This window comes from Carassius gibelio, chromosome A20 (genome assembly GCF_023724105.1).
Source record: "Carassius gibelio isolate Cgi1373 ecotype wild population from Czech Republic chromosome A20, carGib1.2-hapl.c, whole genome shotgun sequence".
Classification (NCBI taxonomy): Eukaryota; Metazoa; Chordata; class Actinopteri; order Cypriniformes; family Cyprinidae; genus Carassius; species Carassius gibelio.
The window spans coordinates 23,374,660-23,397,615 of NC_068390.1; the positions used below are offsets into that span (position 1 = coordinate 23,374,660).

Here is a 22,956-nt window from a genome sequence, read left to right on the forward strand (position 1 = left end):
CATTTGTGGCTATATTTAATTCACCTACTACACAATATGGGGCGGCCTGTGTTAACATACTTGAATAGAGAAGTCACTGAACTTTTTTTTTTTTCATCAGCAGATGTTCTCCTGTGCCTGAGTATATTTAGACCTTTAAAGGAAAGAACTTAGCTTATTTGGTAAGCCACAGTGGACTGGAGTAAATCGGGGGCGTTTTTTTTGTAGAACCACTTTCCAAGAGTTAAATTATTTAGCACCTCGTTGTGAACTGAACTGAGAAAGATGATGTGGGAAATCAAGTCCAGCTTGTTCAACCAACTCTTTAAGCAGTCATGCAGCTTTACTAGTCGGTCTTGTAAGTATTAAAATATACTGAGGTGCCTTCACCTACAAAAGCTTTGTGAATAAAAGATGACATTTGTCCACCTGAAATGAATGCCACTGATGTTTTTGATGCTAACCAGCTGTAGACGTCACCAAAGGGGATGTCTGAAATTAAACACTCACTTTAAATTCCTCTCTGTCCAATCAACAACAGCCCACTTGTTATTGATTGCACAACAGTGTGTGAAGCGTGGAGAAAATAACTTGTTTGCGAGATACTTAAAAAAGCCCACTTTGATGTGTAAAGCTTTGCTCAGATGCTTTTAGAAAAACCAAAGGCAGATGATCTTTGCTATATTTGTATCACATTGGGAAATAGTAAATTCAGTATCAGAAGTCTGTCCGTGTATGAGCTTTATTATGAATTTAATGGCACATGCAACTTTATTGAAGTAAATAATTGCTCAGATTAGTGACCCAAATTATTGTAAACTTTGGTAACGAGGATTGCAGAGGCACGCAATATGATCATAGTGAAAGTATTTGCCAGTTTCTTCTATTATTTTTGTATCGCTGAACAGGAAAAACATGAACTTTTGCACTGAAAATATTGAGACAAATTGATTTAGATAATTTCTTTTTGCACTTACTTCCATTTATGTGAACAAATTGAATAAAATTAGGCAGATCTCAAGTGTCAGGATTTGGAAAATAAATTAGTCAGGATTGTAAAATTTAAATATCTTTTCTTTGTAGCTGAGAAGTTCCAGAAGTTCTGTTATGGCAATGGATTAAACTGACCAGCCATGATACTTCAATCTTTATTTATTTTTTATCTGTAAAAATAAAACTTTACGTTTTTTTTCCTGAGAGTGCAGTGTAGCTTGATCAGCTAAACAAAGCAATGTAATGAAAGTTTTATTAAAATGCATTGATTTTTCATATTCACTAACCGCCCACAATCAAGTTCAACTAGATACTAAATGTACTGCACGGTCAAATTAAGCTATCGCCATTCTTTTCCCTGCCTCCTTTCTATGCAAATTAGATTTTTATTTTTATTTTATTTTTTTAGATTGCACCTTATTCACAGAATATCACTCTGTGATATTTGCCAGATGCAATAAATGTTTCACCATTAGTGCCCGCAGAAAGCAGGGGGTAAATGTAATATCTGAAAAGATGTTTCTTAGCATTTTGTATTGATTGTGTCAGCAGTTATTCATCAATTGATGGTGAAGAATATTAAGACACATTTGGCATTTTAAAGAGAATTTGGAGAGCTTCAGGAGCCTGGATCGCTGTGATGGTCAGTCCCAGCATTAGTATGCTAGATTGAGATAGTCCAGCCAGCCTAAAATTAAATAAACGTCAATATTAGCGGATGCAATTCCTATTGAATTCTTAGTGAATTGTCCCTTGAGTATTAAAGAGATAATCAAACTTTGTGAGTGGAGCAGGTTCACTAATTTCTCTAATTTCCCAATTTCTGCAAGACAATAATCTGAATTTGTTTCAGTCCACCAGGAGTATCGAAACCGACAAATTAAACACAACTGAACATCCACTATCCCAACTCATTAGGATAAACAGAATATTACTTCAACCACTGATATATGTGATCAGCTACTAATCTGTTAAACTGGTGCTAGTCTACAAGGAATTATGGCAAAAATGTCCAGCTGTGAAGGCCTTTTACAGTAATCTGTTTGCCAGTATGGTACTGGATATATGTGATTAATTTTAGACCCAAAAGAGCAAATATAAATTTACTACAGACCACTAACTCCATTCTCAATGGTATCCTTTTAATTCTATTAGTCAATCTAGATGGCTGTTATTACCCACATGGGATTACTGGCATGACCTTTGTCAGATATACTGTAAAAAGTTATGGTCATGCATTAAGAAGTCTTGAGTTTGGGAAGATCTTTTAAAAAAGAGAAAAATATATATTTATCCTCTGCTATAGCTCCCTGATTCCATATGTCATATTTAGGAGATGAAAAAATGGATAACTCCAGCTGAATTATTTTGAGTCTGCACCATATTTCTTTCTTAGTAAATAAATAGTGGCTCCTTGAAAGAGAATCCATGTGTAGCCTCGGCAGAGGCACTGAAATACATAATCTATGTTTCAATTAGAGGTGCAGGGATTGAAAAAAAATTGTGCAAAACACGCATAGAAAGGGTTTTTTAGTGTTTGGCAGGACTGTTTGAACTGCATTGAATGCATTAAATTATACAGCATTTCTTTAAAACGCATTTACCAGAGCACCTGGGTAATCTGTCATTTCACTGTTTTTATCATTTTAAGACTGAATTGGATTGGAAATGTTTATTTTAGTTTTTTTTTTTTTTTTTTTTTTTTTTTATGGTGGTGCAAAAATCGCTATATAAATGCATGGCCAGTTGTTTCCAACCACTTGAAGTGGGCTCAGCAGGACAAGGTGAAGAGAGCCTGAGACCAGCGTTTATTTTTAGATTACCATACTTGTTGTCTTCAGAATGGTATGGAAGCCTGTTTCTGATTCACACAACAGCCTCAAACTCACTTAAGAGTGACTGGTTTGAATCAGACTCAATCTGTGAATCGTTTATAGCCATTAATGAGTTGAACTGGATATTTAATTTCAGTTATGTCTTTTTCAAAATTAACTGGGAATGCATCTGTTAGGTATAGTTTGTGAGATACATTTAAAGGGACAATAAGTAACTTTTTAGGTATTTTATTATCTAAAATCAATATTTTTATTCATAAATATGCCCTCAATGGTGTACAAATACCTATGCCAATGTTTAAACTAATCCTCGTAAATGAAGAATTTATTATCTTTATATACATGGGACGGGTAGGTCGACGGAGGCTTCCATGTAGTTCCGCCATCTTGCAAAACTATAATAGCAGAGAGGGACAAAAAGTACTAAGCCAACGCGTTTCCACAGCGCGTTTTAGGTCAGAGCCAGAAACGCAGGTGCAGAGCAGTGAGAGGCGCTTGAAACTGCACCGGCAAGTTTAAAAGTCTGGATTGCATTCTTATTATGGACCATACATATGCCGCGACACAGGAGAAGAAAACATTGTCGCCAAAACAGTCAAAAATAGAACGTAAAAGGAAACGTGACCGTAGATTGACAGAAAACAAGAGTTAATGTCGGGGAAGCTTTTTCTAGGTGGAAAGAGATAATGCTGGATAAAGATTTCAAAAGAGACGCTGAAGTGGCCAGTTTTCTTCTCGACAGGTAAGTCAGTGTTACAATCTATATTACAATATTTTTTTTTATAACTAACAATGCACATTATTCAGAAAATATAACGAATAAAGAAGACATAACTACTAATTACAATATTTCATGTTTTCCACAGTCAGTAATTCATACTGTAACATTCGTTTGTTTATGGTCATGTTGCAGTTTGTTTGAAATAACACACCTGTTTACCTGAAGGAAAACTCGACGAAGTGCTATTAGAAGACATCCTGTCAAAGCTTTTTGGTACATATCGCCTACCGTAGATGCAACGCGCATTTGAAAAAGCGAGGCGCTGGAGAGCAAAATTAGTTTGAATGCAAAATACAATTTCACCACTAGATGGGAGTAATTCCTACTTAGTGTCCCTTTAAGATACGTATTCACAACATTGTGGTAATGTAGAATACAGTTTGAAAAGTCTGTAGAGTCAGTAGTTTCTTTTTTTTTTTTTTTTTGGAAACATTTGGAAATTAATACAATTATTCAGCAAGGATGGAATAAAGTGATCCAAAATACAGTAAAGGCTTTTATATTGTTACATAGAAACCTACAGTATTTCAAATAAATGCTGTTTTTGAGCATATTAGAATGATTTCTGAATCATCACGTGAGACTGAAGAATGGAGTAATGATGTTGTATATTTCTGTAAAATATATTTAAAGAATATTTCTCATAAGTGCTACTTTATAGGCTTTGTCACAGTGATTAATTTATATCTTAAAATTATAGCTTTGTTTCCCATAATTTAGACATTTGCAACTGTATTTATCAAAACTGTGACTTTATTTCATTGACCTTTTCTCTTATTGTGACTTGTCTCACAACCGATTTTAATCTATTTTAATCTTATTTTATACTTTAACTCAAGCATCCAAAGAAAAGCAGTAGAATCATTACAGAACAGTCCTAACAATTTTAATTGGATGATATTTGTGTTAAACGGAAAGTATTCACTCTGAATTTGTCAAATCAAGTGAACCTAGATTCAACTCTGTTTCCTGTCTAGACAGCAGTCTGAGAAGAATCACCTAAAGATCAGAGAAATCAAGGATGATAGCCCTGCATCTTGTCATTGGAGCCAAGGGAGAGGTGCGTCCCACCGCGGCTGTTTGTTCCTGTCTTGCTTCTGATTAGTGGGATTAGATCCTGCCACCAATGTGTATTCTGTGATCTGGATGGGGTTTAGCAGCTGCACAGAGCAGTTTATGGGCCTTAATACAACAGCGGTGCCATCTATCTAGTGGGTTGTGTAACTGTAAATGTTGTTTATGGATTGTTTAGTCAAGCGACAGCTGGAATTAGGCCTGTTTCACACATCCCGTGTCTGTGGCATGTACTTATTTGAACAGATTGTAGCACTAACACGTCCCAAAAGCACAACTGAGAGTAGAGTCTCCAATGAGCCTATTTTTGCCATATAAACCATTTTATCAATGCAATCTTGTGCAATAAAAGTTTTCGTGAAGAAGCAAACTATCAGAACAAACTACACATGATTTCTGAAGATTAATGTGGCACTGAAGACTGGAGTAATGGCTGCTGAAAATTCAGCCTTGCCATTACTTGCCATTTTAATCAAACTAGATAGTACAGTTTGTAGACAAACTTTGATATTGGCTCAAGAAAGCCTAGTCTTAATATTTAAAACACAGTTTAACAAGCTGTACGTTTAAAGAATTTAAGACTCAAAGGGTTTTATGACCTTGAAGGTTTTAAAGCCATCCAGTCTGTATATTGGATGGATGGGTTCGTGTAGCTGTTACTTGCATCCTTTTAGCATTCTCTATATATTTATGTTGACTTATTTCTAGCGTGCTTTAGCTTGTTATGAGAAGTTCTTAGTGTGGTCAAACATGTAGCTTGTTACTTGCATGTTTTTCATGTTTATAGGAGTTGCTAACATCTTGCTTTCATGCTTTAACCCATTGTTAGCATGTTTTAACATGTTGGTAACGTTGCATGATTTAACATTAGTAAAAGTTTGTATGTTTGTAGCATGGTTTAACACATTTATTAACATATTCACATATTTCATTTTTTTACTGTATTTTTAATCAAATATTGCAGCTTTATTTCTCTTAGGTGTAACTTTTTGAATTAATAAGCCATCAATGAGAATTTGTTGTGCATTATAAACCTATTTATCAGCATAATCTTTTGTAATAAAGGCTCTTATGGAGAAACTTAATAAACTACACGTTTTATTTGACAAAATATGGCTGTCAGCTGTCAGCCACACAGAAACAACACTATCTATAAAAAAAGAAAATAAGATAAACTACATTTTACAGTTTGGATTGCATTCTGTGCATATTCATAAGCATTTAGATGTAAATGTAAATACAAGCGTGCTGTTACGCTACTAGAACACTAACATGTGTGCATGAAATACATGATTCAGTATGCATGATACAGGCATTAAATAATAATTGGCATACAGGAAAGTACAGAAAATAGTACTTTATAAGATTCTCCACATTCTTTAATGTTTTTGTATTTGAAAAAAAAAAAAAAAAAAACACGAGGTAAATGTTAATGGTTGAGAGGACTAAAGCCTGCGAGGGATTTAATTGCCATGTTCAGAGGCCTTAGCATCTTTGTTTTGCCCTAGAGAGTGCAATCTGCGAGCTGTGAACTTTCTTAAAAGCTTTCCTCGGAAGAGACAGCAGTAGGACATTGTCAACAGGAAAACAAACTAATAATTAGAAAGTTTCTGGTTTTAAATCTTTGTATGCATGCAACATTTACGTTTGAAAGGAGTTACAGTAAAGGCATTTTTTTCGGTGTAAATGAAAATAAGTAATCTCTCACTGGCATTTTCTTGCAATGTATTTTAGAAAAAAAGAGACAGACCTACATAAACACAGCAACCATCCTTAGGATAGTAATTATTTTCAGTGTGTTGCTTGATGTAGATTGAGAGGCTTCACACAGAGATGTCTGTACCGCATGCCAACGCTCAGTATCTGCAGCAACATCCCATTTACTTTGTTGTTGGAGCCTATAGTAGGCAGGTTTTCCATCTCCAGAGCTCTTCGATTGTTCTTTACACTTTTCACCTTATTACTATTGCATTTATTTATCTATTTATCTAGTTGATTAATTCATCTGTCTCAAATCCAAGCAAGCCCTGCAAATATTGATTGTCTGTCCTCTTGCAATTTCAAGTGGAAATGTGCCAGTTCTGGAAAATAATATCAGTAGCAATGCAGAATTATAATTAATGTAATGTATCATATTGATGCTGTTTTGAACAAATTAAAATGACTTTGAAACCATCTTAGCTTTATAGAGCTTTCTTCTTATCAAGAGTCTGTAAAAAGTTTCTGAAGCTAAACTCATAGAGGATGACACTAGCAATGGCATCATGAACTTGTTTTATTCATTATATTATTTATTTATTTATTTATTTTATGAATTAAATGGTCATTGCTTTTATGGTTGTCATGAACTGAAAATAGAGGAGTATTAATAGGACTTTTGCAAACATATATATATATATATATATATATATATATATATATATATTTTAAATTGTCATAATTTTTTACTGTATTCATGATGAATGCAAATAAATGGTGAGCATAAGAAATTTCAAAATCATAAAAATTCTAACTTTTTAATCAAAACGTGTATATACAAATTCATATTTTGAAAAGAATCATAATTTCGTCAACATTGTTTAGCATAGTGAGGTTAAGTTGTAAGGTTAAAACAACTGTAAGGAATAGGTTTAATTTAATAATTATTAATGAATCACTTAATTCTCTGTCTGAGAAGATACTTTCGCAAAAGCAACAAACACAAGTAGAGACTCTAAATGCCTGCTGTATGCTCAATAGAAAGCTATTGAATAACGCATACTCAGCAGGCTTGACTCAATAAACATTTACAAAGAAAGCATCCGGGATCTTACTCAGCAGAACCGCCACAAGCTCCCCCGTCAACAAATCGATTTCAACAAACTTCTCCATTCTAACAAAGCCAATGTGGTACTTCATTTTCATCGACACGCCCTGTAAACACATCCACTTTTCTTATTAGCCAATCAAATTATATCATTTCTGTTGATTAAATGAGTAAAAGACTTACTATCTCTAATGCTTTTTGCATGCTACTGTATGTAGTTAAGAAATGGCGTGTGTTGTACTCTCTATAAAAAATAAAAAAAAATTATAATTAGGTAATATCAATCAGCAACATTAGCATGTACCATTCATAGCAAAAACAATGAGGCAAATATGTTTTACAGTTAAATTTTACCCCAAAGGTGCTTTTATTTATGAGTTTACAGGGAAAAGCAATAGTGTGGAGTGTGACAGTGTTCTTGTGGCTGTCATGCAAATTTGTGCAGAAAGTGAACATGATGCTAAGATGTGTCTAGAAACAGGTCTGGCAGCAGCAGGCCACCAAGCAACCCTGTTGAGTCTACATCTGGAATTGTGGAGAGCCATGAGTTATTAGTACAGCAGTGTCCTTATTTTGTTGCCCTCTGCAATAATAATGACAGCTCGCTCATGTGCATTTAGATTAGCATAGATTGTTTTCTCTGGCATTCTTTTCATTTTGGATTTGAATCCATGCAGAATGGGATCTGAAGCTATTCATTAAAATCACTCTCCGCTGCCTATTAGGCTATGAAGACAGTAACCAGAAATCGACAGAACATCGATATGATGTTGTAGAAGAAAATAGCATTGCTCAGAGGTAGCGCTTTCATTGCTTAGGGGAAATAATAAAGTTGTGTTTATTGAATTATATTTTATATTAACTTTTCTCAGAAAAAATGTTTCCCTCATTCTTGCTTTTTCCTGTTTTATTCATTTATTCCTGTATTTATTTATTTTTTTTGGTGGCTGCGGACTCGAGCAGCTGATGGTGAGATTGGTGGAGGATGTGCTGGGATGTTAGCGTCAGTGCACCTGTTAGCATCTCACATGGGAAACAAGCCTGAGGCAATTAGTCATCGTAATTAACATCACCTAAAACTAAAACAGGCGAAAGCCAAGTGGCAGTGGAGGACACTACAATTAGACCTGCTGTCAAAAGTCTACAATTAAAGCAGAGTCCTTGTGCCACACGACTCCAGTTAACAGCATGCTGATATTTTGTAAGTGGAATTTTATGACATAATTATTTCAGAGACAAATCCTCTGTGTTTTATTATTTACCACTGACCACACAGACAAACAGTGGTGTATTTGTTGTTGCTTGGAGATTATGTGTGGTTGGCAAGACCTTACTATTGTTTTGTATTGCTAATTGGCCCAAGTCTTTATTATAATCTGAAATAATAGCTTGGGTGTTGATCTGTGGTAGCTAGGATCTACAGAGTGGTTTCTATGGTGTTCTCTGTGGTTGCTAAGACATTGTGATGGGGTTCTAGTTGCTGGCACATTGCTATGTGGTTGCTAAGCTATTCTGATGGGTGTTCGGGGGTTGCCATGTGGTTGTCAAGGTTTTCTGGATGGGCAGTCTGTTTAGTTTCTAGAATATTCTGGGTGGTTGCTCTGGTGTTAATTTGCAGGCAAATTGCTATGTGATGGCTAAGGTATTCTGGGCAGTTGCTGGGCACTATGTGATTGGCAGGGTTTTCTGAGTGGTTTGGAGGGTGTTCTGGGAGGTTGTTAGGATATTACTTTTATGGTATTGTATTGCTTACTGACCCTATTTACAATGAAAGATAAATGCAAGCCATATTGATTGTTTTCCTCTTTCATTGAAAGTATGAGTTTGTTTTGCACACCGAACAGCATTAGAAAAATAGTGGCACAAAACACACACCCACAGTTTGAGTTATCATTCATATCTAGCAAATGCTGGGGCTTGTTCAAATCCTTAAGCCTCCTGAGAAAAATAAAAATAGTCATGCTTGATTTAGCAACAACAACCACTAATTAACTATATATATAGATAGAGATATATATGTATGTATGTTTAAGCACTCTTTGCTGCTGTGACAAATATAAGAGTGAAAGTTATCAATTGCAAATATAAGCATTCAAAAATAAAGTCTTCAACTTGTCAGCCATTGATTCTCACATTTTTCTCCTGGCAGTAAGATGCATTTGCTACAACTTGGTCTTTAAATTCACCACAAAGAAAGTGCAATCCCAAAAGACTGGAACATAAATCCAGTTTTACGAGGGATGTTGAGAGCCTTTTCCAGCAGCGTGGTAATAAAGCTTCTACTGAACACACCTTATCATATATAGACCGTGCACACACACACTGAACTGTGGTAATTTCCATTTCACACACAATCTCTCTTAATCTGCAGCAAATGGCTCCAGCATTTCTTCACCAGGCTAATGTGAATCTCTAGGTCTCTGTTTCCATGCAGTAGGCTGCTGTCAATGTCACACAACCCCTATTTACATGCTGTGCGGTTCGCAGTCGTATCCAGACAGAGGTATTTAGAGCAACGCTGATTCCAGGAGGCCACAGGTACAGAGCTGTTATGGCTGACATGTTCTCACAAGTGAAGGCAAATGCTTCTATTGGTGGAAAAGCAGCTTCTGTGTGCATTGGAAAATGAGATAAGGCTATGAAACTGCCAACAGTGTTTTAAAATATGAGTAAAATAGCCGAAGTGTCTTCAAAAAGCTTGTTTTGTTTTGTTTTGTTTTTTTTTTACCACTGGTTGAAATGGAAAAGACTAAGATTAGACCAAATGCAACCGGAAGATTACAGTTACACAAACCTGAACACTTTAGGCTAAAGCAGTACAAGCTGATAAAATGGTTTATATGGAGGTTACAGTAGACTTCCCTCTAAGAAATCAATGAAGTCTCCATATCCTGCATGCAATAAACTTTTTTTTTTTTATTCTTATTATTTGAAAATGCCTTTAAAGCAAATATGCTCTACTGACATTTGTCAAAAATGAAATGTTCACGATTTTTTACAGCAGGTTTGTATGCAAAATTAATAAAGCATGTTTTTTTTATTTACATACAGTAAATATTATTACAATTTAAAATAACTGGGTTTTTTATATATAGAACTCTGCTGTTTAGAAATGATTGTGCAGTCTTTTTTATATAAGTTTCCTTTTCTTAACTGTTTTAAAACATTATAAATCAACATCAAATTTGCTTTTAATTATATTTGTATTTTTTATGCATCTGTTGTGACCATTTCAAATTTATTTAAAGTTATTTTTATGTAAAGCATTTTTGATGTGCTTTATACAAACCTGCTTGTTAAAAGTACAAAAATCTCATTATCATTAGTGTTAAAACATTTGTGCTGATTAATATTTGGGGGAAACCGTGAAAAGATTTTTCAGGATTCTTTAATGAATAAAAAAGTTTAAAAGAGCTATTTTCCTTTATTTATTTTTTTTACAACTGTTAAAGTCTTTGTCACTTTTGTTCAACTTAATGCATCCTCGCTGAATAAAATTAGTGTGTATGTGTATATCCGTCCATCCGTAATGTTAGATGTTTGCCGAAACTGAATAGAGAACATAAACAACATGGAGTTCTCTGTTGATCTGCTGGGCTCTTGAAGGTTTTTGTAGGAACGGCCTGAGCAATAAACACAGCCATTAACTGGTTAATTGATTTTTCTTACATCACTATTTGTGACTGGTGAGTGATGGTAGGACAAAGACTGATGGGAATCTCTGCAGGGGGCTCAAATAAAATCTATCTATTTCTAAGATCTATCTGGACTCCTGCCCAGATTCATTTCAGGCACATCTGATAATTGCAGGGGTCTTGATGAGAGATTATATCACGGTCACCATAAAGATTATAGGGTGCTTATCTTGTACTCTTGAAGAATTTCTTAGTACAAAGAATATATGGAGTCAGGGCGGTTAAATTATTTTATTTTGCTTTGCTTAAAAAGTACTGTTCCGTGTTCTTGTTAATATTTTTGTAGAAACTATTACATTTTGCATTCTTTGATGAATTGAACATTTTAAAATAGCATTTATTTAAAAAAAAAAAATTGTGCATGTTTGCGGAATAAAAGAAATTTACCTTAGCAAATTTTTATGGCATTAAATGCCTGTTGTAGATTTAATCATAATACAATTATAAATTATTTTGTGCCTACTACTTTAAATAATTGAGAAATAACATTATATAAATAAAATACTGATCTGAATGCTAAACATTTTATACTGAAGTCCTCCATGATTAAATTTTCAGTACAAACTATAACAGAGATGGAAGACAACAGCATCTGCATTTTTATGAAACGAGAGCATGAGTCAGAGATACACAGATGAACAGTGTTATTTAGGGTTCCTATAATAGCTTTGCTTTAAACAATAATTTTTATAGGGAAATAACACACTTTGAAATGTTGCGACCGACCAATCAAGAATTGAGTGTTCTGAATAAAGAAAAGTATATTCACAACTGTGCAAACCACAGACATGCACAATCTCAATCTTGATGGAGAATGCAAATGAGCGAACCTGACCTAATCAAATAATATAATGGAGTGACCCTTCTGATATGAAAGCGCTAACCCTGCAGGAGGCGACGTGACAGCAGGTTTGAGATCACAATTCATCTTGACTGATGTGGTGAAATCAGGCTAATTGAATTCAGGCATAAATCAGCGGGTTGTTTGAATGAGGCTGTCGTGATAGGAGCTGGCTGAAACCCAACACACATCTCCAGCTGTTTGAACATATGAAGTCAAGCATGAGTTCAGGTCTGCAGGATGAAACTGGGTTCTTGGCCATTTTGAGATGTCTTGCATGCGCTGTAATGTCCTCTTGACACAGGATTAAAGTGACCCATATACACCAGAACAGATGGCAGGAACCGCTGGCAGATGACAGTCCTGGACAGATCAGGCTTGGAGCTGTTGTTGTCCAACTGTGCTGGTCTTGCACTGAAACTCTAATCAGCAGTCACTGATTTCCTTCACATTTCTTCTTTCCCTCTCAAGCCACCCTTACTAAAAAGAAGTTTATTCAAGTGTGCTGTATTATACTTTTAATAAATAAACAAAAAAGTATGCTTTTAGTTTACTTGTATAATTCTCAGAAATGGGCTTTATGTACAGTACTCCTCAGAAATATCCTTAAAATGACATTTAAGTATAATTGACTTGTATACAAAGTCTAAATATATTTGAGCTATAAACCTAGAATCCGTGTTTTCATTATTATATTGTAGAGGGCGCCTAGTACACATCTTCTGTACAGAATTTCCAAAAAAACACAAGTTAAGAAAAAAGAAACGCCAGACAGTAACACACGTAATCTAACATGATCATCTGACATGAAACCGCATCAAAACTGTAACGTTATGGAATAAAATGACGATGAAGAGGTAATAATTACAGTCAAGCTTTGGGGTGTTGATCGACTCCATCTAAGTTTTGATTATCACTAAAAGTTTTGTTTTCAGCTTTTTGTTCAAAATGTTATTTCTTTATTTTTTAAAAAAAATTTTATTGAATTTACTCACATTAAAGTGTTTTTAAAAAAGAATGCATGAAGCTAGAATAAAATGTTTTTGTTTACTAGCAGATTCCATGTTGTTTATTTGGATGTTTTGTATGTTCAGATATTCATATAACAAAATATATACAAATTAAAACCTAAATAGGAACATAGTAGTATACTTAAAGTATGATGTAAAGTTCGAGAGTATACTTGTAGTATAAAACAACTAAACTAGTAGTTTACTGAGACTATACAATGTGTACAAAGTATTTAATTTGTAAAGTATTATAACTTAAAAGTATACTTATATATATATATATATATATATATATACTAGAAAGTGGGCCAATTTAGTCCCAAGGAGTATTGAAACAGTACACTTACAAGTATACTAGAACACTGAAATTTGTACTTGCTACATAAATGGTACTTAAAAATATACTTGAACTTTGCTTAAGTATACTTAATAAAATAAACATGAAGTATACTACTTTTTGGTAAGGGCATCTCTTCTCATGGTGTTCTTTTGCCCAAAAATGCTAATGCCTTCACATGCTATCAGAATGATCAATTATTAGTTGTTAAACCTATATAGTGCAGTTAATGCCGGCAGCCATATCACCCTGGAGCCCAAGACTGGTTTCCCACTGAAGCTAAGCAGGGCTGAGTCTGGTCAGTACCTGGATGGGAGACCTCCTGAGAAAACTAGGTTGCTGCTGGAAGAGGTGCTAGTGAGGCCAGCAGGGGGTGCTCACCCTTGTGGTCTGTGTGGGTCCTAGCGTCCCAGTGTAGTGATGGGGACACTATACTGTCAACAAGCACCGTCCTTCGGATGAGACGTTAAACCGAGGTCCTGAATCTCTGTGGTCAGTAAAAATCCAAGGATGTCTTTCAAAAAGAGTAGAGGTGTGACCTCGGCATCCTGGCTAAATTTGCCCATTGGCCTCTGACCATCATGTCCTCCTAACAATCCCCATATCTGCTGATTGGCTTCATCACTCCGTCTCCTCTCCACCAGTAAGCTGCTGTGTGGTGGGCGTTCTGGCAATATGGCTGCCGTCGCATCATCCAGGTGGATGCTGCACACTGGTGGTGGATGAGGAGATACCCCCTGGCTATGTAAAGTGCTTTGAGTGTCTAGAAAAGCGCTATATAAATGTAAGGAATTATTATTATTATTATTAATGTTTATATGGTTACCAATGAATGGGCTGCTACATTATTACTATCAAGTCCAATGGATATAGGGAAGTAGGGAAGTTGAAAATGTCCGATAGCACGTGAAGCTGCATCATGTTACTGCATTGGACTAAAACTTACTTTGCTCACACGGGGTATGAGTTTATGTATAAATTTGTTTAATTTTCATGCTTATGGGGATTTTTTTTCACACCTTGTTATGTTGTGTTCTGTCAAAAATGACCAGCCTACAAAAAAATATATTACCAAATATTGGATAAAAATCTACTTTTCTATCAATTTTTCAATGTTTTCTTTCAAATAGCACTGGTATTGTATTTAGATTTTTTTTTTTCCATACACTGAAAGTCAGCAGGTCCTGTATCTTCTCCTGTGATATCCTCATAACAAAGACAATCATTTGTGAGGTTGAGACATGACAGATTTGTCAATTTCTAAGATAAAAATCATTTTTTTAATCTTAAATCATTAACATAAATGTAAAAAACATGACAGAGAATCTGTTTTGATTTCCCTTTAACCCTATAATGTGCATGAAAAGGGAAAAAAGGCTGTAAGCTTTTATTATTCAGGTTGTTAGAAGTAAAAAAAAACCTTCCTTTTGTTTTTATTTGTTCATTTATGCACTGTATGTTTGCGTGCTTATCTTTATTATATTTGGTTATTGCCACGAGAATGGAAGCTAATGTTTCCTCAAAATGTATGTTTGAAAATGTGGAAATGGTTATGTACATGCATATATCTGTTTTGTTTAATATAAAAGTGGTAAAATGAAGATGCATGGTGGCATTACAGTGATGTTGTTGATACCAGCTGTATTTTAATGTACAACCTTATACGCTTGAAAGGAAAGAGCCGGCTGTCATCACAAACTAATGCCAGCTACTATGTTGTTATTTTCTATGCTTATTATGTTTGGTGATATTTTTTCCCCCTTTAGTTCTATATTCATATGTTTAAAATGAATGGATGTGTTTCTTCTGTCACTCAAGCCCCATAGTGATTGTAGATTGTAGAAAGGATACATAAAAGGGAACATTATCTTGTCAAACACTCTTTGGCTAAGAAACCAATTGCATATGTGTATATATACACCTTTCTGTTACTGCGTGCTTCTAAATCCCAACTAGTCTGTATTCTTATAGCAGAATGTTAGGATATCAGATAAGAAGTGGTTGGTTCAGTGCAAATATGGAGTGGTAACCAAATATTGTAGGTTCAAATGTCAGGAGGGCAAAATAATACATTTTGAATATACAAAAGCATCAATGAAAAGCTGCAGTAAAACCTCCTAACCGCCATAGACGCCATAGAGATTGTGACAGTAAAACTCCCGTGTTCAGCAGTTCCTGTTGGTAATTATTCAGGTTTGCAGTTCTTTCTGATTTTGCAAGGTTTTGACAGTAGTTCTGCAGTTGTTTGTAGCTTGTGATCGTTTCCCACATTTCCTGAACCTATTGACTTTCGACTTGGATTTGTTAGCTGGTTTGGATTGACTCTCTAGGATGGTTGCCCATTTGGTTTGAACTTTCAGTTTGGATTTACTTTGTTATCGTCTTTGATCTGATAGAGCTTAATTGATTCAAGGATTGTTTTTGAAAGTTCAGAGTGTTTTAACACTTAAATTATAGAAATGAGAACTGTTAAACTTGACCAGATGTGTATTAGTAAATTCAGTATTTTAATATTTTTTTAAAAGGTTTTACTTCTTTCCTTTATTAACTCCACTGATAATGAATGAAATTTACAACCTTTTTGTTATGAGTAACAGTCCATTTTAAAGGAGCTCTTTTGTTCACTTCAGTCTTATTCTAAGAACAGAAGACAAGATAAACATGAAACAAGGATGATATTTACATCGGTTATAAATGGTAGATCAGACCTAGAGGACATTTGAGTTGAAGGGTAATTAACAGTTCCTCTGGATGGTCAAATCAATACAGGAATGATTCTTTGCCCTAAAAGCTTACAGTGTGATCATAATTATATCACATTGACTTCTGAAGCAGCTGGTGGGTTTCAGGGGTTTTCCAGCTCTAATTAACCATGAGAACTCTGTAGCCCTTCCTCAGAGAGCATGTGGCGTCTTTTACCTTGTTTAAACTCATACTAGATGATGGCATCTTTCATGTTCTATTGACCTCGCATTGTGGATGTAGCATCAAGTTGATTTTAAGCATATTTTTCAAAAGTTCTGCAAATGTCTTTAGGGGTACAACATATATATATATATATATATATATATATATATATATATATATATATATATATATATATATATATATATATATATATATATATATATATACCTGACCTATATATATATATATATATATATATATATATATATATATTGTTAATTCATTATTTTTTCCATAAGCTGTTTAAATAATTACCATGAAATTACAGTAGGAATTAGTCACAGTTATTTATTTTCTAGACTGCGCTGATAATTCTGAATGTGTGTTAAGATTAGCCCTTCAAATGTCAATTGGCCTAAAAGTATAGAAGTCCGAAATCCCATGGTGGTTGGCAAAAGGCCTGTACTGAATTGACTGAGCAACACACATGAGAACTGTTGAGGCTGGCAGTACAATCTTTCAATCTCTGAGCAGCAGCTGATGCATTAATTATAGTGCATTGTGTGAGCAGATTCTGTTCATGCATGAATATAAATGTGTCTCTGCTGTCAGGGCAGCAATCTAAACATATCAATGATTTGTTCAACTAATTGGTTTTGAACAGGAGACATGTGACATCCATGGCTCTTGCACAATGGGTGGAATTATTGATATGGTTAATTATTTGATGGTGGAAGAAAGCCAGCAAGTTCATGCTGTTCTGCCTAACAACTCATTTTGTGATCCACGAATGCAGGTTTGGAATAACATGGAAGTGAGTACATTTGATAGAATTAAATTTTTAGGTCAACTATCATTTCAATACATGTTCCTGACCTCATAAAAATTGTAATTTGTAATAATAATAATGATTTTTACAAACACGTTTTCAGAAAAAAATTAAATAAAATACAAAAGTTGTCACTGGGACGTTACCTGACAGGTACACTTTTATACCATATTTAAAGGGTGCATATTAATACAAAGTTTTGTCATGAAACTCTAGATTGTGCAGGCTGATTTTAACTTTAACTGAGGTTTTAACTCATCCTTATTCACATGATGCAGCGGTTTTGGTATCTTTTCATTGATGTGCGCTTCAGAAACCCTCCACCTTCCCCAGCTCCACCTGTATAGATCTACTATGGGGGGATTTCATGTATGTCTCAAATGGGGGTTATTTCATGTTATGTGCAGCAGCAGTATTGACCAAGACCAGCAAGCCAAAACCAATTAACATTGCCATGCACTTTACAACGCTGAATTCTCTAAGAGTTGTCATGAAAGTACGTTAAATGGAACATAACTTTTGAAAAGATACTGCCCCAGTGACAACAATTGTCCTTTTTATTGAGATTGCAGAACTATTTTAACTTTGTAGTGCTACTCAAACAAAGAAATGTCACAGTTCGAATCTTTTATCCAAATAAAGCCATACTTTTATTGCTACACAAAAAGGGATTTGAAAAAAGTTTTTTTACAACAAAAAAAGTGTGCGCTAACAAAACTTCATGGTGAATTCAGAGCCTGTGATCCATGTGACAAAAAAGAACATTACAGCTGTCTTCAGAATTTCTGATATGCATGATCGGAGCCATTTACATCCCCTTTTGGGCCCTTTTTCATGTAGACCTGTGATTTCATTAGAGCCCTGATGCCCTGTAGGATGTAGCTGAGCTCACAATTGCAAATTATCATGTTGCTGAGCTCTGTAGAGCACAGCAGCCCGCTTCCCCACCAGATGTATGCCTCGACAGACTCTGAGTGCAGTCAGCTAGAAAACTACCAGCAGGTGTCTGCCTGAACCGCTGTGCTTGTGTATGAAAGTTTGTTAGAGAGACAGAGACCCAGGAGGAGTGAGAAAGAGAATGCGAGTCCTGCAGGGAGCCTGCGTTTCTCCATACTCCCTCAAGGCATCTGTCATCAGGGTACTCATGGGATGTAACAGCTCATTGTTTACCTCTTTGTTTGCATAACTCTCTCATAACTAACTGTTTTATGTAAAACCTGGGAGCAGGCTTCACTGTGCACCCTGAAAAACCATTTAGAAATTTTAATGGAGTTCATTTGTGAAGCGCTTCTACAAGCCATGGGCATCTTTGCATGAACGTTTGATCACAGCATCTGACAGCAGGCCTTTGTCTCCTGTTAACTGATTTGCAGTCTAAGCCGAATCCACACTTGTGTACGCACACAGAATGCCAACAACCTGCCTTGATTCCCATTGGATTATCCAGAAGTCAGACAAGCCTACAACTTAAATCACAAAGTACATGCAATCTCACAGGCATATTGCTATCATCTATAAGGCAGCAACTGCAATGCAATGAGAATGAAAAATGTTATATTATATACACTATTAATTTAAAAGTTTGGGGTCTATTTTTTATGCTTTTATTCACCAAACACTAATTGAATTTATCAAAAGTAAAGTATTCATATTGTTACAGAAGTTTCTTTACTTGAAATCAGTTCTGTTCTTTTGAACTTTCTATTCAAAGAATCCTGAATTTTTTTTAACAAAATTCCCACAAATATTTTAAGCAGCATAAGTGTTTTCAACATTAATAATACATTTATCTTGATCACAATATTAGACTGATTCCATCATAGGAATGAGTTACATTTTAAAAGTAGGTTTTATTTTTTAAACGGCATAAAATTTCACATTCAAGTTTTGTAATGTATTTTTTATCAAATAAGTCTTAGTGAGCATAAACAAAAACAACATAAAAAATATACAGTTGTTTTTTGCGGTTCTAAAAAAAAATTGGAAACAGAAAGGGTAAAATGATCTTGATATTTATAATTTTCAGATTATCAACTGAAGTAAAACTCAAATTAAAAAAGTTACACAAAAATAGTAATATTTAAAACAGCTTGGCTTGGTTTTTGCTATGATATTGTCACGGTTTACGCTGCCGGAAGGAACACGGAGCCGAGGATAAAACGAAATAAGGTTTTATTATCCAACATAGGAGTTATCCAAACATGGATCACAGAGGAAGACACACGTAAGTAGCTCGTGAGTATCAAGTAGTGAGCGAGTGAGTGAGACCCGACAACACAGAACTGAAAGGACAGGGCTTATGTACAAAGGATAATGGGGAAACACAGGTGGATGGAATCACTAAATTAACAGGGACATGGAACACATGACCAGGCCAGCAGACAGGGACCACGGAGGAAGGAGCCATAGAGGAGACAGGAGCAGGAGGAGCCAGATGGTCCACCAGAGACCAGCCAGGACGGAGATCCAAGGTGGAGTCGACGGCGGGAGGAGCCATGGTGAAAGAAGGGTCCACGACACCAGGGGGCCGACAGGCGGAGACTTTACCGGTGGGTGAGGAGCCCAAGATGGAGCAGCACAGCCGCAGAGCCAGGGTGACGTCGAGGATCCGGAGGGCCTAGGTGGAGCAGAAGGCTCAGGCGACCAAGGCGGAGGCGGGGTCCTGGCAGACCGCTGTGGAGCCGGAGCGACCGAGGATGGAGGTGGAACCGGAGGAGCCTGACAGAGCCGGAGGGATGGAGTGACGAGGTGGAACCAGAGGAGTGGAGTCCCGAGGCGGCGGATGGTCGACGACTGACCAAGGTGGAGCCGGAGGGACGAGGGAGCCCGGTGGAGCAGGTGGGATGACAGGCCACGGTGGAGATGAGGGAGCTAAGAGCCAAGGCGGAGCCGCTGGGTCGAAGGACTGAGGAGGAGTCCAGGGCTCGGAGGCTGGAGGCGGAGACAGGGCCTTAACGCACCAAGGTGGAGCTGGAGACTGGCAGTCCAGCGGCGAACTATCGCGCCCCGATGGCGCGGACTGAGGGTGAGCTGCGGGACTGACTGGCACCAGCAGGGATGACGAGGAACTGGCTGGTCTAGGAGGAGGACAGAGAGGAAGGATGGGAGGAAGGACAGGAGGATCAGGGCTGGACGGAACCAGCAGAAGTGGAGCACAGGGACCAGCAGGTTTGGGAGGAGGTGGGAGAGGGAGGCTGGGAGGGAATACAGGAGACACAGAAGATTCAGGGCTGGGCGGAACCAGCGGAGACACAGAAGATTCAGGGCTGGGCGGAACCAGCGGAGAAACAGAAAAATCATGGCTGGGCGGAACCAGCGGAGACACAGAAGATTCAGAGCTGGGCGGAACCAGTGGAGACACAGAAGATTCAGAGCTGGGCGGAACCAGCGGAGACACAGGAAACTCAGGGCTGGGCGGAACCAGCGGAGACACAGGAAACTCAGGGCTGGGCGGAACCAGCGGAGAGACAGAAGATTCAGGGCTGGACAGCACCAGCGGAGAAACAGAAAATTCATGTCTGGATGGAACCAGCGGAAATGGAGCAGAGGAAATGACTGGAGGAGGTAGGAGTGGGAGACTGAGAGGGTATACAGGGGAATCAGGGCTGGACGGAACCAGCGGGGAAACAGGAAAATTAGGGATTACCTCCATAGACCAGTCCATCAGATCCAGAACTTGCTCCATATGATCTTCAGAGACTGCATACAGCTCACCCTCAGTCGCAGGAGTGTGGGCTGGGCTTTCCTCCACGCCCTCGATCTCCACGAGGACTCCCACGATGCACGGGGTGGCCGGCTCACACACCTGGTCAGTCGCGCTCTCGAGATCCGGCTCCCTGTCGGTGAATGGCTCGGGCTCTGCGGCGGGCTCTGGCTCCTTGTGGCAAGATGGTGGCTGGCTGGTCTCTGGGTCGGGAGTGGGACTGGCGGGATCCTCTATGGGGCAGCCGGTGAGAGGTGAGCCATTTCTCGCCAGAGTCCACTCCACGAATGCGGCGAATTCCTCTCGAGGACCATCTTCGGGCGGCAATGCTCTGCACTTGGAGTTCAGGCTGGTGTTGTAGAAGGCGCAGAGCGCATCGTCCGGGTAGCTGGTGGCATTAGCTAACAGAAGAAACTGTCTGGTATGGTCCTTGAGAGAACGTCCTTCCTGCTCCAGCATGATAAGGAATTCGGGGCTATAGAGGGGATCCATCGACATTACAAAAAGAAAAGACTGTGAAAAAACAAAAACAAAACGGAGGGAAAAACACGCAGTTTTATACTTTCTTTTTTAGGTCGGGTCTTCTGTCACAGTTTACGCTGCCGGAAGGAACACGGAGCCGAGGATAAACGAAATAAGGTTTTATTATCCAACATAGGAGTTATCCAAACATGGATCACAGAGGAAGACACACGTAAGTAGCTCGTGAGTGAGTGAGACCCGACAACACAGAACTGAAAGGACAGGGCTTATGTACAAAGGATAATGGGGAAACACAGGTGGATGGAATCACTAAATTAACAGGGACATGGAACACATGAGGAATAGAATAGACACACCTGGGAACTAATCAAACCATACACGGAAGACAGAAACTGGGTCACAGGGGCAAAAACACACTAAATGAGTCCAGGTATGTGACAGATATGGATTATCAGCTGTTAGACCTTTAATTAAGATGATTTAATTAAATGTTATGTTTTCTTTACATCAAGAATAAGAATAATAATGGAATTTTATTATACTATTAGAACTATACACTCTCAGATAAAAAGGTACAAAGAGTACATATTGGTAACTTAAAGGTACATACAGTATTAATACTTAAAAGGTACAAAAAAGATACCTTTTGAAAAGATACCACCCCTGTGACAGCTTTTGTACCTTTTTTTTCTGAAAGTATATTTTACAATTCACAATGATCGCTAGTAGTACAGTTAATGTAATTCTATCCATCCAGTTGACCATCCGCAATTTTTGCCATTATGAAATACTATAAAGCTCTTGAAATGGAAAAACCTCCTCTTTCCAGTGATCATCAGTCCAGTCAGATAAAAAGTGCACATGAGGAACTTTTTTTCTGTCTGTCTGTTTGATTAGCTCACCTGCTGCCTACCAAGAAGCTCTAATATACCTGGAGAAAGCGATCTGTCAGCATTCCAATCCATCTCAATGGCAGCTGCTCAGCTGCATACCCCCAAACCACAAAAGTCTGATTTTTTAATTTTTTTTTTTTAAGAAGACATCATGACTCTTTCTCTTTGTACCCTCATAGATTTAAACACCCTATGGTGCTTTTCTCCTGTACATCAGCTTTTTAATTCATATTTCTGTTTGAAATAAAAGCCTTTCTGGGGCATGTCATCACTAATCCCACTGTGTCTAACTTTTTTCCATCCACACCAGAATCAGAATAAGAAAGATCTTTAGTGCAAAGTATGTTTGCGCACACAAGGAATTTATTCTGGTGACAGAAGTCAGTACAACCGAGACAACATCACACACACACACACACATGTACAGTCATGCCCACAAATATTGGCACCCTTGGCAAATATGATCAAAAAAGGCTGTGAAAATTAATCTGCATTGTTAATCCTTTTGATTTTTTATTAAAAAAATTCACAAGAATGTATCCTTTCATTGGATAATAAGAAATTAAAACGGAGGGGAAATATCATTATGAAATTAATGTTTTTTCTCAAATACTCATTGGACACAATTATAGGCACCCCTAGAAATTCTTATGAGTGAAATATCTCTGACGGATATTCCGATTCATATTCACAATTTTGAGCACTGCAGCATGATTATAAACACGAAATTATCCAGCCATTGCTTCCTGTTTCACAGAAATATAAAGTGGAGGGAAAACAAAGCCCAAAT

General features: G+C 37.1%; 1 long non-coding RNA gene across 1 annotated transcript in view; it reads left to right on the forward strand.

The window, feature by feature from the left end:
• Window positions 1-8,588: 8,588 nt before the first annotated feature.
• LOC127938402 (uncharacterized) overlaps window positions 8,589-22,956 on the forward strand; it is a 97,171-nt gene continuing 82,803 nt past the window's right edge. Inside the window, exon 1 of the long non-coding RNA XR_008148712.1 lies at window positions 8,589-8,669. This is a non-coding gene — a long non-coding RNA (uncharacterized LOC127938402). The remainder of the gene's footprint in view (window positions 8,670-22,956) is intronic.